The sequence below is a fragment of the Carassius gibelio genome, chromosome B11, assembly GCF_023724105.1.
Source record: "Carassius gibelio isolate Cgi1373 ecotype wild population from Czech Republic chromosome B11, carGib1.2-hapl.c, whole genome shotgun sequence".
NCBI classification, from domain to species: Eukaryota; Metazoa; Chordata; class Actinopteri; order Cypriniformes; family Cyprinidae; genus Carassius; species Carassius gibelio.
The window spans coordinates 24,753,764-24,759,763 of record NC_068406.1 but is presented as its reverse complement, the minus strand read 5'-3'; the positions used below and the strand labels follow the sequence as shown (position 1 = coordinate 24,759,763).

The 6,000-nt window shown below is 28.1% G+C and overlaps 1 protein-coding gene across 1 annotated transcript in view; it reads right to left on the bottom strand.

The window, feature by feature from the left end:
• The window catches only part of strn (striatin, calmodulin binding protein), a 38,785-nt gene that overhangs the window by 24,708 nt on the left and 8,077 nt on the right, over positions 1–6,000 (bottom strand). The window lies entirely within an intron of this gene.

The window sequence follows — 6,000 nt, the reverse complement described above, 5'->3', positions numbered from 1 at the left end:
TTTATTTTGTGACCTTTCACTTCACACACACACACACACACACACACACACACACACTGCTGTAATGCGATGGGAACCAAGGCCAGATCGATGTCTTGCATAACATGGATATTTGCACACAGGAATGTTGATGAAGATGTGGGAATCATCCCAGCATTCCCAGCTCAAGAATCCAGAGCCGGACAGAACTGACGAAACCGTGAACACTTGAGTGAAAACAGATCGATTTTGCTTTAGGAAACTATGGTGAAAGCTAAATCTGAGCATTACATGCATTGAGACATTATTCTCATGACATGAGAACGACAAAACTTAACCCTTTAACACCTGAGCCGTGCTGGAAATATGAGTCCGAATGAGCACATTTTCTAAAACTTGTTAATTTTATTTTCTCAATTAAAAAAAATTAAATACGACTAAAGATGAGATTTCAATAAAGCTCAATCTTCACTCTCTACTCGTCTGCCTCGTCCTTATAATCCTTCAGCTATTTCTGTCTTTACTATTTTATTTTATTAGCAGTCCCTATTGTTGTTAACAGATTACTTTTGTGTTTCAAACAGTTATATAGATAATCTTTACTTCACTTTTAGTTAATTTAGTGCATTGTTAAATTTAAATGAAATTAAGAAATATTGCCTCGGTTTTATTGCATTTTGAATTTTATTTCAGTTAACCTTTTTTTTATTTCAAGTAGCAAACTTTTATGTTTTAGTTTTAGTTAACTGAAAGTAAAATAAAATAATATAATATAAAAAAAAATAAATATAAAATATAATACATTGAATAAAATATAAAATAAAACAATATAATACAATAAATAAATTATAATACAAATTTAATTAAATATTAAAGAAAACATAATAAATTTAATATAAAATATAATATAATTTATTGCATTTTGAATTTTATTTTAGTTAACCTTCATTTTATTTCAAGTAGAAAATTTGTATGGTTTTAGTTTTAGTTAAGAAAAAATAATATAATATAACAAAATAATACAATATAATTTTTTATATAAAATAAAATATAATACATTTAATAAAATATCAAATAAAACAATATAATACAATAAATAAATTATAATAAACAATTAATAAAATATAATACAAATTTAATTAAATATGAAAGAAAACATAATACATTTAATATAAAATAGAAGAAATTTTATATAAAAAAAAATATAATATATTTTATATTATATTGTTTTATTTTATAATAAATTTAAATATAATAAAAAATATAATACAATTCTAATAAAATATTAGATAAAACAAATTTAATATAAAATATAATACATTTTGATATAAAATATAATATACATTTAATAAAATATATATTATTTTATATTATGTTTTATTTTAGAATAAATTTCATATAATATAAAATAAAATATAATGATTCTATATATATATCATCGCTTTAGAATTATAAGTTTCTATCTGCACTCTGAGCAATTTTAAGATAATGAACTTCAAAGTTTTTGCATTCCTTAGACTTGTTTTCCGAAAAAAAAAAAAAAAAGTCCCAAAATGTACACCGCTTACAAAAGAAACATCACATAATGTACATAAACGCCACAAATGAGACTCGAACCCTCAAAACCCTTTAATTTAAACAAATATCTCCGCCAGCGTCCCGGAAGGGGGATTCCAGCAGAGGCGTCCCTTTCCAAAAAAGGCTAGCCTGTATTCTCTCGCCGGAGGAAGAGATTAGGAGCAGCGGAGAGAAAGAGAAGCGTCTGAATGCAGAAATAGTGCAGTGACGTGGACACGGCCCACTCATCTCCCCAGAGACCTGCAGAGAAACACTGGAGCTCGAGAGAACGGAAGACGCTTCAGCTGCAGATCACTCAAGCGCTGAAGAGATCCTCATCACAGCGCTTCTTCCTCATTGCAATCAGGTCTTGAAAAACTACAACGTTTACACCGAAGCTCATGCAAATTACTGATAAATATTACAGAAGGATTTAAAACTATTAAAACCACACCATTAAAAAATGATTTTTAAAAAGCAAGTATATAGTATTTGCAGATTCTGTAAAATAATTTGTAAAATTTATTAGCAATTTCTGGATTATTATCCTAAGAATCCTTAAATAAATAAAAGTAAAACCATAAAAACTTGTAATTATTTGAAATTAAATTTAATAAACATTAAATTGAAATAAAAAAACTAAACAAAACAAAAACACACTTAAACTTGTTTTATTTCAGCTAGTTGCCAAGTCAACATTTCTCATTTTTGGATAAAGTACTAAAAATAAATAAACTAAAACAAAAAGCAAAAACTTAAACCAAATAAGCATAAAAAAATTAAAATTAAAACTAAAGTCTAATATAGACCTAATAAAAAGGCAAAAAATTTAAATATATATTCATATTTCACACCCAAATACAAACTGAAGCTATTTTATAACCACTATCTATTTTGTGCATTGTGAAATACATGCATTATTTTCTGACAATAAAGTATATTTTAAACTTTCAGAGCAAAATGAATTGTATATAAAAATTGCAATATTGTCACCACATATATATACATTGTACATTATGTTACCTTTTGTTGTGCTGCTCTTATTTTATTCATAAATAATAATAGGCAGAGGCTCAACCGTGCTATAATTAGATATAATTGGTTATGATTGGATATGATCGGTTATGATCGAATGTGATTGGTTCGTGTGATAAATCCCGCCTCTTGTTTTCGTGTGAGCTCTTAGCCTGAATGAAGAGATTAATTGTGAATGAAGATGAAGAGTTATTGATTCATTATAAAGTAGGTAAAAAACTCTCACATTTAGATACCACTACTTTGTGTCACATCAAAACAAAACGTAAACTGGCCTGAAAATGCATCAGATCTTTCTAAATTTAATTTGTAAAATGTTTAAATTAATATAACTAAGATTAATAAATGCTGTAGAAGTAGGCTATTGTTTATTCTAATGTTAGCTAATGAAACATTATTCTAAATTGTTTTCAAAATTTTGTTCTAATTGTTACTGCCTTTAGTTATTATTTTGGAATAAATATAAAAATGCAAAAAAACTATATGAAATGTATAATTATTATTAATTAATTAAAATGTGCCAACAAAGTTTGGTGGCCAGATCTCCACTTTTTCGCAATGCAAGGGTAAATTAATAACTGATGTCTGAATACTACAGCGTTTTCTTTACTCAAACACTATGTCTGTAAACGCTAATGTTTTTGTGTGTTTGAAGAGCGGAGAAGAAGGTTATTTGCCGTCTAGCCAGTATACTTTTTTACGTTTTAAATATCCTGTGCATAAGCTCTTAATCGTTTATATAATGAGATTTTGGCCAAGTGAAACTAAGCATCCATATAGCAACAATAAACTTCATAAAATCATATATTATTTATTTACCGCACTTTATATACAGTATAATCACCCAAGTGATATAATTGCAAAAGGAGATAACGAAATATATCAATTTTTCTGAAATGGAAATGTGCTAGCCTCATGAGCGGTTCATTTATGCTAATCGATGGACTGTTATGATAATAAGTGCACTCATTCGGATGTTTATTATATTAATATGTTTCAGCACGTTGAGTTAAGGTAGCCTATCTTCTGAATTAAACAGTTTATCACACAGATAATTATGCAATTTTCGAATAATAATCTAATAATACCCTTAATTTTTTTGCTTGGAATGCCCATCCCTAATATATATATAGCTCTCGCGCTGATAGTCATATCAGGAAACTCCTAATATGGACAAAAGCGTCCAGCTATTGGTGTGGTTTTCACAGAAAAACAGAAACTTACGCAAACACGAAGACATTAATATACGATCACGACAATAAATAGTTTTTCAAGTAATCTCCAGCAGGTGATAAATAAAGTATATGAACAATGCAGTGCTAAATGACATAGCATTTATTACAGTATAGAAACTATTCTGCCTTGTGTGTTAAACAGTGTTTGTAGTATTTAAACAAATCATTATTATTTATTATTGTCCAGCAGTTATAGATTTCTAAGCCAATTAAAAGCTAGAAATTAGAGAAAAATTAAAGTTGATTATACTACCAGTCAGAAGTGTTTGAACAGTAAGCTTGTTAAAGTTTTTTTTTTTTAAAAAGTCCCTTCTGTTCACCAAGCCTGCATTTATTTGATCCAAAGTGCAGCAAAATGAAAATTTTTACTAGCCTATTTAAAATAGCTGTTTTATATTTGAATATATTTCAAAATGTAATTTATTGAACATCCTGGATCTATTTTTTTCCCCTCTTCTTTATTCTTTTTTTTATGTATTATAGAAGTATCGTATCGGGACTCGGTATCGGCAGATAATGAAAATCAAATGACTCGGAGGCAAAAAAACCTGATCGGGACATCCCTATATATATATACACACACACACAAACACACACACACACACACACACACACACACACACAAGATAAAGTTTTTTATGAATATTTTGAATTTATTTGACGTTTTTCTAACGTTTTTCGTTTTTTTTTTGTCTTTTATTATTATTATTATTATTACTATTAATTTTTGAATATATATATATGGTTTTATTTCTAAATCTTAGTTCTGTTTTAGTTATTTTAGTACATCAAGCTAAATAGAAAAACACTAACTTTGCTCAGAAACTAGGTGGCAGTTAAATAAATGTAATTGTTTTTTATTTCAGTTAAATTTATTGTATAGCTTCAGTTTGTTATCTACAATATCCCTACTCAATAATGAACCATCTAGTTCACATTAGCTAATATATTAAAGAATGTTAACTAATCACATTAATTGCATTCTTAATGTTTTTATTAATTTTCTTTATGCAAAACATTAAGTGCAACATCAGTGTCCAAAAACGTTTATGTGTTTGTGTTCATCATTAAAACCAGCAGCGTTTTCATGTAGGTAAGCAGACACACAGTGGCTCAGTGTGTGTTCAGTGTGTGCACAGCATGACGTAGCCTCTCGTTGAGCAACTGTGTGTGTGTGTGTTAAACAACGCTTTCATTCTGCTTGAGCAAGCTGTGGTTGGTTTGTGCGGTTAGAAATGACTGAGCGCTCAACTGTTCCTGAGCTTGCAACCAATCCAATGTCACAGTGTTCAAACGCTCTTATCTGCAGTCAGCACTCAGGCAGATGCGTTCATGAAACGACTCATCAGCATCCATTCTACACACTACCTCGCCTACACGAAGAACCTGATTACACTCATTTAAGGAATAAATGTCTTAAACTGTAAATAGTTTGAAACACTGATACTAAAAAACAAACGCTAAATATTTTCTGGCCAAATGCTTGGCCTATGCTGATAATTATGAAATGCCAAATATCGGCCGATATATCGGTTTTGAAAATATATAGTTTGACTACTATTTGGCAGCTTTTGATGGTAAAATGATGTCAATGCATGGGCCAAACATAATTTTACATAAACCCAAAGTAAAAAACAAGAGTTCAGATTATTTCACTATATCCACAAAGTGGGGTTTAAATGGCGAAATAGCTAGTATTTATATTTTCTCAAGAAAGAAAATATTAAAAGACTGATTACATTTGGTCAGAAGAGAGAAAGGTGGAAAATTTGTTATCACAATATGAAAATGTTAAAACCTTCCTATATTTACAACGATAATAACTGTCGAAACAGAAAAAAAAAATCATACTAATTATTTATATTTACATTTTTTACATTTTTAAATTTTAAATTTATTTTTTAAAGTGTTTCCAAACAATTTGTATTAGCTACGTAAAAAAAAAAATTATTTAAATTAAATGTAGATGACAATTAATTTTATATATATATATATATATATATATATATATATATATATATATATATATATATATATATATATATAAATTAATTGTCATCTACATTTAATTTAAATGCCGCTAAAACAAATTTATATATAAATATTTTTTTTTTTGTGTGTGAATGGATCCAGTCAATATAACAGCTGTATGTTTGCTAACAGCTCTTTCTGATAATACAGAACATCTCTAGAG